Source organism: Panthera pardus, unplaced genomic scaffold, assembly GCF_024362965.1.
Source record: "Panthera pardus isolate Hobbes unplaced genomic scaffold, ASM2436296v1 HiC_scaffold_8, whole genome shotgun sequence".
Classification (NCBI taxonomy): domain Eukaryota; kingdom Metazoa; phylum Chordata; class Mammalia; order Carnivora; family Felidae; genus Panthera; species Panthera pardus.
Window position 1 is genome coordinate 10,831,604 of NW_026527013.1, and position 17,688 is coordinate 10,849,291.

General features: G+C 39.3%; 1 pseudogene; it reads left to right on the forward strand.

Annotated features, from left to right (window-relative positions):
• Positions 1-2,907: 2,907 nt before the first annotated feature.
• Positions 2,908-3,865, forward strand: LOC109261314 (olfactory receptor 7A10-like; annotated as a pseudogene).
• The last annotated feature ends 13,823 nt before the right edge of the window (positions 3,866-17,688 follow it).

Consider the following 17,688-nt stretch of genomic DNA (forward strand, 5'->3'; position numbering starts at 1 on the left):
ACCTCTTTAAGAGTAGAATATTTCTATAAATCATTGGTTTTCTTCTGCACTTGATGTTTTGTCTTCCATATTTATTTTTCAAGTATTTACATTATATGCCCTGGGTTATAACCCAATACTACTTTATTTTGGTGCTCTAATTGGTCTTACTTTGCATTGGGGAGCTTCTTCAGTTAGCTGACATGTCCCTATCATTCTTGACTATTGGGGGTAGCAGTCTTACAGGAAAAGATGCTTCAACTTGAGCATACTGTATTTTCCTCTGAGCCCTACAAGCAGTCATTTCTGCGAGGAGCCCTGTTTTATTTTATTGGATCAGGGGATGAGATTCAAGATCTTGGTGCCTGGTGGCATATTGCTACCAGGGTCTCTATATCTCCTCGATTGACCTGGCAAGGACACAGGAGTGCTTACTACTCTGTGTATATGCAGACATCCATACATGAGTCTATATGTAACCCTCCGTATTTTTATATAAGCTAAAGCAAGGTCATACTGATGGCACCAACTCTAATCACCAAAGGATTATAAGAGCTATGCCACCTTGCTTACATGTAAAATACCACATCACATGTGATACCTCATTCCCACCATTTACTCTCCATTTCCTTACATGCTCAACTTCAGTTAACATGTGCAGAAGTATCAGCGTCGTTAACAATACCCCACGGGATGCATTTTATCAAGTGTAGAGCAGTGCTTCTGTGCAATTTCTTTTATGTCTGGTTTTACGGTCTTTTCTTTTTCCCCAGATCTTGTTTTTCTGCACTTCTTTTTGCCCTCCTGTTTCACTGAGATTGTCTCATACAATTGTAATAGAGTTAGATTGTTTATCTTCCACATGATCCACTCCATTCTAGGATTCCATCAGCCACCTGAGTTTTATGTTTGTTTTGATTTACACTCTGCAAAAGTGCTGAATTCGTTTATTACTCCAACGGTTTTTCTTGTTTTTAATGCTATATATTTTTTTAAAAAATAAGATCACCTTCTTTGGGAAGAGAAATCATATTACATCTTCCATTCTAATTTTGATGCCTTTTGTTTCCTTTTACTTTTCTTTCTTTTTTTTGCTTAGTTGCTCTGTCTGGAACATGCAATGCCATGTTGCATAAAAGGTATGAAACAGACATGCTTATCTTGCCTTATCTTAGCGGTTGCTCTCAGTGTTTCACTGTTGAGAAGGATTTTAGAGGTGGGTTTTCATATATGACCTATTTCATGTTGTGGAACTATCCTTCTGTTCATAGTTTCTGGACAGTTATTACTATCAAGGTATGCACCATTTTGTCACGTTTTATTTACCATATGTTGAGATAATCATATGCTTTTATCCTTCTTTTTGTCAACCTGTCGTATTACACCAAGGGAGATTTATTAGTTAAACCATCCTTGCCTTCCAGGAATAAATCCCACTTGGTCAGGATGCATAATCTTTTTCTACATCATGATCAAAGGCTGCTGTGCTTGAATTAGTACTATTTAGTCGAAGATTTTCACATAAATATTCTTTGGGAATATCATTTTGTACTTTTCTTTTCTTGCAGTGCCTCTTCTTGGCTTTGGTACAGTGCAATGGTGGCCTGAACAATTAAAGTAGGAAGTGTTTCCCATTTGAATTTTTTGGAAGCAGTTGAGAAAGATTAATGGTAATTCTTCTAATTCTGGGTGGTTCTCGTGATTCGTAGCTGTGACTATTCTACTGGAATGCCTACAACAAAATACAATTCTCATCAGAGAAAGAAACTCTTTGACTAATGGCATAGCCCGTCCCCTGATTTCTAAAAAGTTGTGCTTCAGCTGTAAGAGTACACAGTACCACAATAATGGAGAACTCTCTCTCTGTTGCTTTCCCTACCCACGTGTGTGTGTGTGTGTGTGTGTGTGTGTGTGTGTGTGTAGAACAAAGAGAATTTATTAGTGAAGTACACACATATTAAGCATTTGTAGCAAGCTGAAGCTGCCTTTGAGGTAAAAACTACAGAAATTACACCAACTGGAGACCTAGAGTAAAGGTAGAGAGAAAGACAGAGAATTATGGAGGAATGAATTATGTTCCATTAGTATACATTACATAAAATGTATCGTGTTGTAGACAGACATTATATATAACATATAAATATAAAAACGACACTGAACTGTTGTGTCCACTGCCTTAGAATGTTTCTAAAGATGCAGGAGGCTTTGAGCTCTTCTCTCTTGTTTGTTTGTCTCTTCTCTCTCCCATTGTGTTACCTGCTCTGCTCACAACTTTTTCTTTGATGTTACCTGATGGTTTCCGGTGAGCTCTTGACTGAAGGCCTTTGCATATGCGGTTTCTCTGGCTTAACTGGTTTTCTCAAAATAATTGGGAAGGTTCATATATCCCTTAGTTTTCTAGGTCAGAAGCCCCTGTTTGACTTGACACATTGGCAAGTTTCCCTTCTACTTAGACTAATTTTTCCTGAATTATTTTACTTATTAGTTGTAACCACCACTTAAAACATCATTTATTCATTTATTAATCTTCTATTCCTCCCTCTTCACACACATAAACGTCTAAGACTCAGTGTTGTTAAGGGCAAACACCCATCACTACTTTTTGTAATGCTTTCAACATTACTTGTTACAAGATATTTTTGTTAAATTTTGTTGGGCGAAAAAAAAGATCTCAGGAAATTTATGGAGAACATTGCTTTGAAATTATTTTGATTCAGAACAAGAATTGTGAACAGTTTCAGACTCACGGAAAACATGGAGCATTTGAGAGTCCCTGAAATTTTCTGGTACATATTCGAGATTGGTAGGGAATGTGTCAGAATTAATGGGTGAAGTGTGTTGAAAACGAAGCATTTCTTTCAATACTGTGATCACTGCTGGTATCTTTACAATGTTCTTGTCTCTGTTCCAGCTGTTTTCGTCAGTTACATGGAAGAAAGAAATCAAACCTGTGCCACACAATTTATTCTCCTGGGACTCTCAGATGAGGGGGGGCTGCAGTCACTTCTCTTTTGGGTGTTCCTGTCCATGTACCTGGTCACCTTCACTGGGAACCTGCTCATGATCCTGGCCATTATCACGGACCCCCGCCTCCACACGCCCATGTACTTCTTCCTCTCCAACCTGTCCTTTTCAGACATCTGTTTCACCTCCACCACCGTCCCAAAGATGCTGCTGAACATCCAGACGCAGAGCAAAGTGATCACCTATGAAGGCTGCCTCAGCCAGATGTACTTTTTCATGCTTTTTGGAGTATTAGATAACATACTCTTGACAGTGATGGCCTATGACCGGTTTGTGGCCATCTGTCAGCCACTGCACTACATGGTCATCATGAACCCCAAGTTCTGTGGCATCCTGCTCCTGGTATGCTGGTTATTGGGTGTTTTTTACTCTCTATTACTTGACTTACTGATTTTGCGACTCTCTTTTTGCACAGATCTGGAAATCCTTCACTTTTTCTGTGAACTTAAGCAGGTGATCCAACTTGCTTACTCTGATACTTTCCTCAATGACCTGGCAGTGTATTTGGTAAGTGGACTTCTGGGTGTTGTTCCACTCACTGGTATCCTGTTCTCTTACTCTAGAATTGTCACTTCCATTTTGAGAATTTCATCAGTGAGGGGCAAGTATAAAGCATTTTCCACGTGTGGGTCTCATCTCTCAGTGGTCTCTTTGTTCTATGGCACATGCCTTGGGGTGTATCTGAGTTCTGCTGCACAAAACTCCAGGGCAAGTGCCATAGCCTCAGTCATGTACACGGTGGTGACACCCATGTTGAACCCCTTCATCTATGGTCTGAGGAACAGAGACATCAAGCAAGCCCTGAGAAATCTCTTTAGCAGAGAGACATTGTCTGCATGTAGGATTCTTTGTTTCAAGATAAAGACTTGAGTAACCGGGCTTAAAACCCTAGAAGACCTAGATCATGATATTTGTATCAGTTCAGAGGCTGACAGTCTGCAGTTCATCTTTCTACAGTATTCGGTTTCTAGAAATTTTTCATACTTAATGCACAAGTATTTCTTCCGTAGTTTTTAAGGCATTTATTTTGAGAGAGAGTAAGAGCAAGTGGTGAGGGCCAGAGAGATTGAGGGAATATCACAAGCCATGTCCATGCTATCAGCACAGAGCCTGAAGTGGGGCTCAATGTCAGAAATTTTGAGATCATGACTTGGACCAAAATCAAGAGTGGGGCACCTATTGGCTCAGTCACCCAGACACCCCTCTTCTGTATTTCTCTAAAACTGTTTAGGCCTCTCATTAAACTTCATCCCATGGATTCTTAATTGTTTTAATGTTTATTCATTTTTTGAGGGATGGGGGAGTAGGGGCAGAGAGAGAGAGGAAGGCACAGAATCAGAAGCAGTCTCCAGGCTCTGAGATGTCAGCACAGAGCACAGTGCAGACTCAAACCCATGAATTACAAGATCATGACCTGAGGCAAAGTTGGATGGTCAACCAACTGAGCCATCCTAGTGCCCCGATTGCGATATTTAAGAACATATACCTAATATAGCAAATTGAGTACTTTTAATGTGATAGGAGGAGCTACTGAAGTTAATGTGAAATGCTTTTGCTATGGGTTTAAAGCAATATCTTTATAGCATATATTTATATATATACAGATATATTAGATTATCTTCTTTTGGAGGAAAACCATTGAACATATCAGAATTGATAGATGAGTTTCCAGGGCTTTATGTCAATCCACCTTGGAAGGAGATCACATCTGCAAGAGCAGAGGCCCCTGGAACCCTCTGTGATTAGTTTGCAATAATCCATCTTTGCTATGCAATCTTCAGTTTCCCCTCACACAGTCCTAAACATAAATAAAGTGTGAAGGTAATAGAAATTGCAACTCCTGATGTTTCAGGCCTTGATGGTGTCATTCTTGGTGATTTTCCCAGGAATGCATTGTCATTTTTCCTTTAATGTTTTGGTAGGCAGCAACGCTGTCCTGTGATTTCCCTCAGCACCTCCTACCGTAATAGGCTCTTCACAGATCTCACACACAATATGGCTACTCTGCCTATTGCCACCGCCATCTTTTCTAATGCTGCATCCCAGAAATTAGGCAGTGTGAGCAGGAGACACTCAAGGACCTAACCTGTGTTGTGTGAGACAGACTAAGACGAATGTCTCCTTATCACCTGACCCCGGAAGCCCCCACTGGGACTGTCAGCCATAATGGTAATCTCCTATTACCTGATTCACAGTGTTCCAGTTAAATGTCCACAGGTCCCTTCAAACACTAGTATGCAGATAAATGTTCATGGACCTATCTCTCAGAAGCAAAGACAAAGAGAAGCGGAAAGCAAGAAGAAAGGTGGAAAATAGAACAAAAGATTAAGAAGAGAGCTTACTTGTAGCATTTGCCAGTTTCCACGGTATCATTACTCTCATTTTGCCCAATAGCAAGGCGCCAATTTTAGTTTAGACCACAGTCCTCATGAACGATCATAAGCTAGCCTGTGCTATCACCTCAGAGCCTTTGGGTTGGGTTTGGAGGAAAATGTAAAGCAATTGTTGCCATTTTACAGCCTTCCACCAGGTGTAAATGGTTACACCAATTGAGGATCTGGGCCGGTGGACAGTCTCAGGACCGATAGTCAGGTAGAGATTATGACCCTTTATTGTGGTGACTCTGGTCAATCTTTTCCTCATGATCATTGGAGGTGGTTGTTTTATTTTTTTGTTTTCTTTTTGTGTTCTTTATTTTTCTACTTACACAAATCGATGGGCCCTTAGTAAACTGCTCATCATTTTTGTTTCTTGGAGACACCATGATGAATTTTCCTTTTGCAAAAATCCATGTGGTCCCCCCAATGTTGATGAGAGTGGTTAATTCTTACACACTATGAATAACAAACCTAGAATCATTTTGGACTGCTGACATGGCCTCTGGCAATTCAGGAGGGGCTGAACTCAGGACAAAGGCATTTCAATTTCAGCATGTCCATGGTAAGTCTATCACATGAGGGAGAAGCTCTGTAGAGCTTGTCAAGGAAGACATTATAGCCCTCCCCAAGCTATTTCTCAATGACCTTATGAATTTTATGTCCTCTGATTCCTTAGTTTGAGTGTACTTTGTGGTCGAGGTATTGAATCACACAAGATAAACCCATCACCATGCACTTGTCTCCTTGTACTTTGGATTCCTTTCTCTATATCCCATTAAGCCTTTATGGAACTGAAATTCTTTTTTTTTTAAGTTCATTTATTTACTTTGAGAGAGAGAGAGAGAGTAAGCTTGGGAGGTGCAGAGAGAGGGATAGACAGAAAATCCCAAGCAGGCTCCACTCTGCCAGCACAGAGCCCAGTGTGGGTCTCGAAGTCACAAATTGTTACATCATGACCTGAGCCAAAATCTAGAGTTGGATGCCTAACTGACTGAGCCACCCAGACCCCCATGAAGTTCTTGTCAAATATGTCACTCTTTTTTTCATCCTTGTTTTCTCAGGGGAAAATACATATAAATATTAAACATTAAACGTTAAACATTTTGAAATATACTTCTGTGTCATTAAGCGCTTTCTCACTGTTGAGCACCCACCACCTCTATCAATCTCCAGAAAGTCCTCATTGTCTCAAACTGAACTTCTGTCTCCTTGAAATACTAAATTCGTATTGCCCCTCTGCCCAACCCCTGTGTCCCACCATCCTACCTTCTCTTTAGGTTTACCTAAAGAGATTACCCTAGGTATCTCATATACATGTAATTGTATAATATTGGTCTGTTTGTGCCGGCTTCTTTCAGGTCGCATAATATTTGTGAGGTTCACCCAAGCTATAGCTCGTGTCAGAATCCCATTCATGTTAAAGGCTGAATGATGTTCTGCTGTATGTGTTCACCACACTTTGTTCATCCATGAGTTTGTTGATGGACATTTGGGTTGTCTCCACATTTTGGATACTGTGAATAAAGGTGTTTTGAAAATTGGTGTACAAAAATCTGTTCTAGTAACTGCTCTAAATTCTACTGGGACAGAGGACCCTGGGTGTCTCAGTTGGTTGAGCCTTCAGCTCAGGCCATGATCTCATGGTTTGTGGGTTTGAGCCTTGGGTCGGGTTCTGTGCTGACAGCTCAGAGCCTGGAGCCTGTTTCAGATTCTGGGTCTTCCTCTCTCTCCCCTGCTCATGTCTGTCTCTCTAAAAAAAAACATTAAAAAATTAAAAATAAATAAAAATAAATTCTTTTGGGACATATAAGTAGGTACATAAGCAGGAGTGAAACTCCAAATGATCATTCTATGTTTACATTTTAAGGAACTGGCACAATCTTTTCTACACTAGCTGTGCCACTTTTCATTCTCATCAGCAAGCACCACAGGGCTGCAATTTCCCTTATCCTCACCAACAATTATTTTCTGTTTAGTTTTAAAAAAATAGCCATTCTAGTATGTGTGTTGTGGTATCACATTATGGGTTTGATTTGCATTTCCCTAATGATTAGTCATATTTGCCTCTAAATATCCATACCTATATCTTCTTTGGAGAAGTGTCTATTTGAGTCTATTGCTTTCTTTTTCTTTTCACAATTTTTTTTAAAATTTATTTAAAAATTTTAATTCCAGTACAGTTAACATACAGTGTAATGTTAGTTTCAGGTGTACAATATAGTGATTCGGCACTTCTGTACAACACCCGGTGCTCATCATGAAAAGGACACTCCTTAATCCCCATCACCTATTTCACCCATCCACCCCCCCCCCCCCCAACACTCTCTGGTAACCATCAGTTTGTTCTCTATAGTTAAGAGTCTGTTTCTCGTTTTCTCTGTCCTTTCTTCCCCTTGCTCATTTGTACTGTTTCTTAAATTGCACATATGAACGAAAGCATATGGTATTTGTTTTTCTCCGAATGACTAATTTCATTTAGCATAAGACCCTCTAGCTTATGCTAAGGTTGAAAAGCAAGATTTCAGTTTTTTTTTATTGGCTGAAAAATATTCCATTGTGTGTGCGCGCGCGTGCGCGCGCGCGTGTGTGTGTGTACATACCACATCTTCTTTATTCATTCATCTGTTGGTGGACACATGAGCTGCTTCCACAATTTGGATATTGTAAATGATGCTGCCGTAAGCATAGAGGTGCAAGTATCCCTTTGAATTTTTTAAAAATATTTTTGGGGTAATGACCCCGTAGTGCAATTACTGGATTGCAGAGAGGCTTTATTTATGCCTTGAAGGAGCCTCTATACTCTTTTCCGCAGTGGCAACTCCAGTTTCTATTTCCACCAACAATATCAGAGGGTTCTCTTTTCTCCAAATCATTGCCCGCACTTACTGTTTTTTCTTTTTAATCTTTTTTAAAAGTTTTTATTATGGAGGCATTGAGTCAGTCGATTGTATACCTGGAATTTAAATTTTAAAATTGCTTTTTAAAAATTGAGTTGTTTGTGTTTTTTTGGTTGGTGGAATTTTTGAAATTCTTTATATATTTTGGATATTAATCCATTACCAGCTATGCGATTTGCCAGTCTTTTCTGCATTTTGTTGGTTGTCTTTTCACTTGGGAAATAGTGCCCTCTAATGTACAAATATTTTTAATTTCGCCAAAATGCTTTTTTCTCTAATCGCCTGTGTTTTTGGTGTTACATTTGGGAAATTATAGTCAAATCCAGGGTCATATAAATGTACTTCTGTATTTTCTTCTAAGTGCTTGCAGTTATATTTCTTAGGCTTCAGTCCGTGACCCACTTGGAGTCATGCTGGTAGATGGTGGCTGGAAGGGTCGACTTCATCTTTTTGCACGTGGATATCCATGTTTCCCACCACCATTTCTTGGACAGGCTGTGCATATGTCATTGAAATTTCCTGACACACGTGTAAAAACCATTCAGTTGTATATATTTGAATTTACTTCTGCACTCCCTTGTATTCCATTGGGTTATATTTCTGTTTTTGTTGTTGTTGTTGAAAAACAGATCAGCTTGGGGGAGGGGCCAAGATGGCGGAACAGCATGGTAGTTTTTTTTTTTTGTCATCTCTCGTCCCTAAAATGCAGCCAGATCAACACAAAACCATCTTGCACACCCAGAAAACTGATTTGAGGATTAACACAACAATCTCCACCACCTGAACACAGAACTGGACAGTTATGTGGCGCGGAGTGGTGAACTGGGGGAGAGAGAGGCCACGGAGGGCAGGGAGCTGTTTTTGCTTGTGAAGAGAGGATGGAGACAAGGGAGAGCACATGGGAGACATGGGAAAAGCACAACACCCCCTCCAAAGCAGCTGGAGATAGAAAGGAAGAGTGGAAATAGCCCCAAGGGAATGGACAAAAAAGGGAGAAAGGAGGGGATTTAAATTCCATTAAGACTCTATAAACAGGGAGTGCAGAGTTCTGAAACTCCACAGCTCAATACCTGGTAGTGTTCTGGTGGGAAGGGCGAATCTCCAGGAGTAGAGAGCAAGGTCTGAGGGGTTCTTGGGTCACAAGGGGAGTGGTGGTTCCCTTGCTGGTAGGACATTCAGTAGAGGCTGTGCAGCCTCCCCACAGGTGAAGATCCCAGCAGACCCTGGAGAACGACCTCTTTCATTGGTGTTGAAACAAGGACGTTAAAGGTGAAGCTTGGCACCAGATGTGTGTTGTGATTTTCCATAATCCCTGAAACGCTGCTGCTACATGATCACACAAACTTTTTCTGGTGCGGGCTTGCAGCCAGATGCAGTCTCTGGATATGTGCATCAGCATGGTCTCACGAACGTTTCTAGGTGCAGGCTGGCACCCGGCCATTGCTCAGTGAGACTCTCCCCAGAGGGTCTGAGCGGGTCAAACCTGCAGTCCCTCAGAAGTGCTGTGTTGGGAAACAACCCCATCTGAGATAAATCCCAGGAGGGAGGGGCCGCCTGGCAAGCTGACAGCTTGGTCATGGACAGTATAGAAGCAGGGAGTGGAGGAAAGCCAGAGACAAAGGAGAGGTGCTTGATTGCCTGTCAGGGAGAGAACAGAGTTTTGATACTAGACCCTGGGTAGAGGGGTGATGCCATTTTTACCCCTCCCGCACATGTGCCTACATGCCTACATGTACCACAACAATCTGCCTCAGTAAGCTAAGCTGTTGTATCTAGTGGACAATGAAGTCGTTACACTAAGCCTGGCCAAACTGGACCAACTGTGCTGTTGAGGAACACCAGAAGTCTCTCTGCCTGCTTAGTTTACAGTCTATAAATTGCTTCATAGTTTGACTTCTAGGAAAAAAACCCGGATATAATTTCAAACGTATTTCATTCTGTTTGCTGGTCCATCTATTCAATTTTTTCCCTTTTCTTCTCTTTTCTTATTCTTGCATACAGATAGGGAAAAATTTATTTTTATTTTCCATTTTTATTAAAAAGATTTTTCCTCAATTTTTTCTATTATATTTTTTAATTTTTTGTAAAATTTTCAAATTCTATTTTACTCCCATTATTTAATTTATTGTATGTTATTATATTCATTTTTTTCAAATTTTCAAACCTTTTCTTTTTTCTTTTTCCTTTTTTCTCTTCTCGCATCCTTCCCTTTTTTCTCTAATCTATCAAGCTCCCTTTAACAACCACACCAAAACACACCTAGGATCTAGCCTCCTTTATTTCATTTTTGTGTGTTGTTTTCAATTTTTATTTTTTTACTTTATTAATTCCTTTTCTTCCTTCACAATGATGAAATGAAGGGGTTGACCCCAAAAGAAAGAAAAGGAAGAAATGACAGCCAGGGACTTAATCAACACAGATACAAGTAAGATGTCTGAAATATAATTTAGAATCACGATAATAAGAATAGTTGGGGTTTAAAATGATTAGAATCGCTTTCTGCAGAGATGAAAGAAGTAAAAGCCAGTCAGGATGAAAAACAATGATATAACTGAGCTACATTCTTGAATGGATGCCACGGTGGCAAGGATGGATGAAACAGAACAGTGAATCAACGATATAGAGGACAAACTTAATGAGCATAATGAAAACAGAAAAAAAGAGGAAACTAAGGCAAAAGAGCACAATATAAGAATTAGAGAATTCAGTGACTCATTAAAAAGGAATAACATCCCAATCGTAGGGGGTCTTAGAAGATGAAGAGAGATAAAAAGGGATGGAAGGTTTATGTAAGCAAATCATAGTAGAAAACTTTCCTAACCTGGAGAAAGACACAGACATAGAAATTCAGGAAGCACCTCCCATTAGATTCAACAAAAACCGAGCATCAACAAGGCATATCATAGTCAAATTCACAAAATACTCAGGCAAGGAAAGAATCATGAAAGCATCAAGGGAAAAATGTCCTTAACCTACAAGGGAAGACAGATTAGGTTCACAGCAGACCTATCCACAGAAAGTTGGCAGGCCAGAAAGGAGTGGCAGGATATATGAATGTGCTGAATAGGAAAAATATGCAGCCAAGTATTCTTTATCCAGCAAGGCTGTCATTCAAAATAGAAGGAGAGATAAAAGATTTCCCAGACACACAAAAATTAAAGGAGTTCATGACCACTTAACCATCCCTGCAAAAAATTTTAAGGGGGACTCTCTGAGGGGAGAAAGGACAAAAAGAAAAAGAAAAAAAAGAAAAAAGAAAAAGACCAAAAAGCAACAAAGATTAGAAAGGACCAGAGAACAACACCAGAAACTCCAACTCTCCAGGAAACATAATGGCAATAAATTCATATCTTTCAGTACTCATCCTAAATGTCAATGGAATAAATGCTTCAATCAAAAGACATAGGATAACAGAATGGATAGGAAAACAAGATCCATCTATATGTTGTTTACAAGAGACCTGTTGTAGACCTAAAGAAACCTTTAGATTGAAAGTAGGGGATGGAGAGCCATCTTTCATGCTAATGGTCACTATAAGAAAGCCAGAGTAGCCATACTTACATCAGACAAGCTAGATTTTAAAATAAAGACCATAACAAGAGACGAATTGGTCTATCCACCAAGATATAACAATTGTAAACACTTATGATCCAAATGTGAAAGCACCCAAATATATAAATCTATTAATCACAAACATAAAGAAACTCATTGTTAATAATACCATACTAGTAAGGGACTTCAACATGCCACTTACAACAATGGACAGATCATTTAATCAGAAATCAACAATGAAACAATGGCTTTGAATGACACACTGGACTAGATGGACTTAACAGATATATTCAGAACATTTCATCCGAAAGCAGCAGAATACACAATCTTCTCAACTGCACATGAAACGTTCTCCAGAATAGACCACATACTGGGACACAAATCATCCCTCAACAAGTACAAAAAGATCGAGATCATACATGCATATTTTCAGACCACAATGCTATGAAACTCGAAACCAACCACAAGAAAAAATTTGGAAAGATAACTAATACTTGGACACAAAGGAACATCCTACCAATGAATGAACGGGCTAACCAAGAGGTTAGAGAGGAAATTAAAAGTACATGGAAGCCAATGAAAATGATAACACCTCAGCCCAAAACCTCTGGGACGCAGGGAAGGCGGTCATAAGAGGGAAGTATATAGCAATCCAGGCTTTCCTAAAGAAGGAAGAAAGGTCTCAGATACACAACCTAACCTTATACCTTAAAAAGCTGGATAAAGAACAGCAAATAAAACCCAAAAACCAGCATAAGACAGGAAATAGTAAAGATTAGAGCAGAAATCAATGCTATTGAAACCAAAAAACAGAACAGAACAATGAAACCAGGAGATGGTTCTTTGAAAGAATTAACAAAATTGATAAAGACCTAGCCAGCTTGGTCAAAAAGAAAAAGGAAAGGACCCACATAAGTAAAATCAAGAATGAAAGGGGAAAGATCACAACCAACACTGCAAAAATACAAAACAATAATAAGAGAATATTATGATTAATTATATGCTAATAAAATGCGCAATCTGGAAGAAATGGACAAATTCCTAGAAGCATATAAACTACCAGAACTGAAACAGGAAGAAATAGAAAATTTGAACAGTTCCATAACCAGTAAAGAAATCGAATTAGTAATCAAAAAATTTCCCCAAAACAAGAGTCAGGGCCTAGTGGCTTCCAGTGGGATTCTACCAAACAGTTAAAGATGCATTAACACCTATTCTTTTGAAGCTGTTCCAAAAAATAGAAATAGAAGGAAAACTTCCAAACTCTTTCTATGAAGCCAGTATTACCTTGACTCCAAATCCAGAAAGACCCCAACAAAAAGGAGAACTACAGATGAATTTTCCTGATGAACATGGATGGAAAAATCCTCAACAAGATACTACTCAACTGGATCCATCAATACATTAAAAGAATTATTCACCATGACCAACTGAGATGTAGGCTTGTTTGATATCTGCAAAACAATCAATGTGATACATCACACGAATAAAAGAAAGGACAAGAACCACATGATCCTCTCAACAGATGCAGAGAAAGCATTTGACAAAATACAGCATCCTTTCTTGGTAAAAACCATCAGGAAAGTAGGGATAGAAGGATAATACCTCAAGATTATGAAAGCCATATATGAAAGACCTACCACTAATATCATCCTCAATGGGGAAATCCTGAGAGCTCTCCCTCTAAGGTCAGGAACAAGACAGGGATGTCCACTCTCACCACTGCTATTTAGTGTAGTATTGGAAGTCCTAGCCTCAGCTATCAGACAACACAAAGGAATAAAAGGAATCCCAATCAGGCAAGAGGAGGTCAAACTTTCACTCTTTGCAGATGACATGGTACTCTTTATGGGAAACCCAAAAGATTCCACCAAAAAACTTCTAGAACTGATCTATGAATTCAGCAAAGTTGCAGGATATAAAATCAATGCACAGGAATTGGTTGCATTCCTATAGACCAATAAGGAAGCAACAGAAAGAGAAATCAAGGTATTGATCCTATTTACAATTGCACCAAAACCCGTAAAATACCTAGTAATAAACCTAACCCAAGTGGTGAAAAATCTATACATTGAAAACTATTGAAAGCTTATGAATGAAATTGAAGAAGACACAAAAAAATGAAAAATTATTCCATGTCTCTAGATATGAAGAAAAAATATTGTTATAATGTCGATACTACCCAAAGCAATCTACATATTCAATGCAATTCCTATCAAAATATCACCAATACTCTTCACAGAGCTAGTACAAACAATCCTAAAATTAGTATGGAGCCAGAAAAGACCCCTAATACCCAAACTAATCTTGAAAAAGAGAACCAAAGCTGGAGGCATCACAATCCCAGACTTCAAGACGTGTTACAATGCTGTAGTCATCAAGACAGTGTGACACTGGCAAAAAACAGACACTCAGATCAATGGAACAGAATAGAGAACCCAGAAATGGACCCACAAATGTATGCCAACTAACCTTTGAAAATGCAGGATAGAACACCCAATGGAATAAAGACAGTCTCTTCAGCAAATGCTGCTGGGAAAATTGGACAACAGCATGCAGAAAAATGAACCTGGACCACTTTCTTACACCATACACAAAACTAAACTCAAAATGGATGAAAGACCTAAATGTAAGACAGGAAGCCATCAAAATCCTCGAAGAGAAATCAGAAAAAAACCTCTCCGATCTCGGCTGCAGCAACTTCATACTCAACACGTCTCCGGAGGCAAGGAAACAAAAGTAAAAACGAACTATTGGGACTTCATAAAAGTCAAAAGCTTCTGCACAGCAAAGGAAACAATCAGCAAAACTAAAAGGAAACCAACAGAATGGGAGAAGATATTTGCAAATGACATATCAGATAAAGGTTAAGTATCCAAAATCTATAAAGAACTTATCAAACTCAACACCCAAAAAACAAATAATCCAGTGAAGAAATGGGCAAAAGACATGAATAGACACTTCTCCAAAGAAGACATGCAGATGGCTAACAGACACATGAAAAAATGTTCAACATCACTCATCACCAGGGAAATACATATCAAAACTACAATGAGATACCACCTCACACCTCTCAGAGTGGCTAACATTAAGGGCTCAGGCAACAACAGATGTTGGCGAGGATGCAGAAAAACAGGACCTCTTTTGCACTGCTGGTGGGAATGCAAACTGGTACGGCCACTCTGGAAAACAGTATGGAGGTTCCTCAAAAAATTAAAAATAGAACTACCCTGTGGCCCAGCAACTGCACTACTAGGTATTTATCCAAGGGATCCAGGTATGCTGTTTTGAAAGGGCACATGCACCCCAGTGTTTATAGCAGCACTATCAACAGTAGCCAAAGTATGGAAAGAGCTCAAATGTCCGTCAACAGATGAATGGATAAAAAAGATGTGGGATATATATAAAATGGAGTATCACTCAGCAATAAAAAATAATGAAATCTTGCCTTTTGCAACTACGTGGATGGAACTGGAGGGTATTATGCTAAGAGAAATTAGAGAAAGACAAATATCATATGACTTCACTCATATGAGGACTTTAAAAAACAGATGAACATAAGGGAAAAAACAGATGAACATAAGGGACGGGAAGAAAAAATAATATAAAAACAGGGAGGGAGCAATACATAGAGACTCTTAAATATAGAGAAGAATCAGAGGGTTGCTGGAGAGGTTGTGGGAGGGGTGGTGGGCTAAATGGGTAAGGGGAATTAAGGAATCTACTCTTGAATCATTGTTGCACTATATGATAACAAACTTGGAAGTAAATTAAAAAAATTAATTAATTAAAATAATAAATTAATTAAAAAAGGATTTAAAAAAAGGAAAACAGATCACTTTCAATTGTAATGTGGTAACTCTAAAATCTTATTTTCCCCCTTCCCAGCCATTGTTTTTATTGAAGTATAATTTACATTTAGTGTTATATTAATTTGACGTGCACAATGTAATGTTTAACAATTCTATACACTGTTGAGATCTCATGGAGATTAGTGTACTCTTAATATCCTTTATCTATCTCACCCATCCACACCCACATTCCCTCTGGCAGCCACCTGTTTGTTCTCTGTGTTTAAGAGTCTGATTTTTTTGTCTGTCTTTTCCTTGTTTGTTCCTTTTTAAATTTATTAAATTCCACATATAAGTGTCATCACATGGTATTTGTCTTTCTCTGACTGGCTCATTTCATTCAGCACTATACCCTCTAGGTCCATCCAAGTTGCAAACTTACATCATACATTATTATTATTTTACTAATCACTTACATACAACGCTCAGTGCCGTCAAAATGGCCCTCCTTAGTATCCAACATTCATCTAGCCCATCTTCCTCCCACCTCCCTACATCAACCCTGAATTTGTTTGCCATCTCTAAGAAATTCTTAGGATTTATTTCCCTTTCTCTTCCCCCTCCCTTTCATTCATATATATATGTATATTGTTTCTTAAATTCCACATATGAGAGAAATCATATTAGAACATATTAGAATGGTTCTTTGGAGAAGAGAGAAAAAAGAATATTTCATTAATGAGACTCATGGGAATTCGGCGCCTTCAGGCAGAGAAATTGAAACTGCCTCCGCTGCACCTACTGAAGTGGACTCTTGTAATCCCGGGTGATTCTGTGTCTTCCAGAACCTTCACAAGGGGGGCCATGTCTCTTCCCTTCCTGGGGATATAACTACCAAAGACACCAATCATCCATGGGAGAAAGAGGGTCATTCATGTCACACTGTTCTGTGCTAACATCTAGGTGAGCCACGGCATCTCCAGAAGTGCTGGGGGAATGTGTTATGGTGGGAGGGACCCCGTTATAGGTGATTATTTTGAGGGCATCAAAGGGACAATTAGTTAAGGAGAGTTTAGTGATGCCAGTTTTGACCAATAAGGCTTTGATTCTGGAGGGCAACTCTGGATACACTAAACCATTTCTCCCTGATCTGTCTCCTCCTTAGTGCTTACTCTATGGGCCTTTAGCTCTCAACACTCTTTCATCTGTTTTCTTTTTTCTTTTATTGTTTTTTATTTTTATTATAATTTTTAACGTTTTTACTTATTTGTGAGGGAGAAGGAGACAGCATAAATAGGGGATGGACAGAGAGAGAGGGGATGGACAGAATCTGAGCTGTCAGCACAGAGCCTGATGTGGGGCTTGACCCGCAATCATGAGAATCATGACCTGAGCCAAAGTCCAATGCTTAACTGAATGAGCCACCCAGGCGCCCCTCCTCTCTTTTCATTGCTGGGTCTTCCATTGTTGGGAGTGACTGTTTACCATTATTGAGTCATTTGTTAATTGCAGTCATTCAACAGACATTTTTCAGCAATTAATGTATGGTAGACAGTACCGTTTATTCTGGGAATAAATAAATGACAAAGACACTGTTTCTTCTCTCAAGGTAGTCACTGTGTAAACAGACTGAGAGACGTAAAAATAAATAAATGTGATGCGAGGTTGCATTGGAATCTGGGGAAGTAGATCGTCAAAATTTGACTCTTTATTTTTTTTTTAATTGTTTTCAATAAAGAGGGCTCTTTCATAGGTGTCAGTTAAGGCTTCACAGAGAAGCTGGTAGGTACCGAGCCTTGGAAGGCAGTGTTTCCGTGGGCACAGGGGATGTGAGAAGTCCAGAAGGAAACAGCAGAGGAGGAAATTCAGAGATTACGTAAAGCGGAAGTTGTGCTGCTGGAGTTAGAAATACTTCTTACTGTCTGACCACCAATCAGGAGCAGGGTCTGCGGGTTCTGCAAAAGGAACCCACAGTAGCCTGGTTGGGTAGGCAACAGTCAGATTACCCAAGAAATTTACGTTTTGGCTAGAGAGTTGGAGTTTCATTCTGAAATTAGTGAAGAGTGT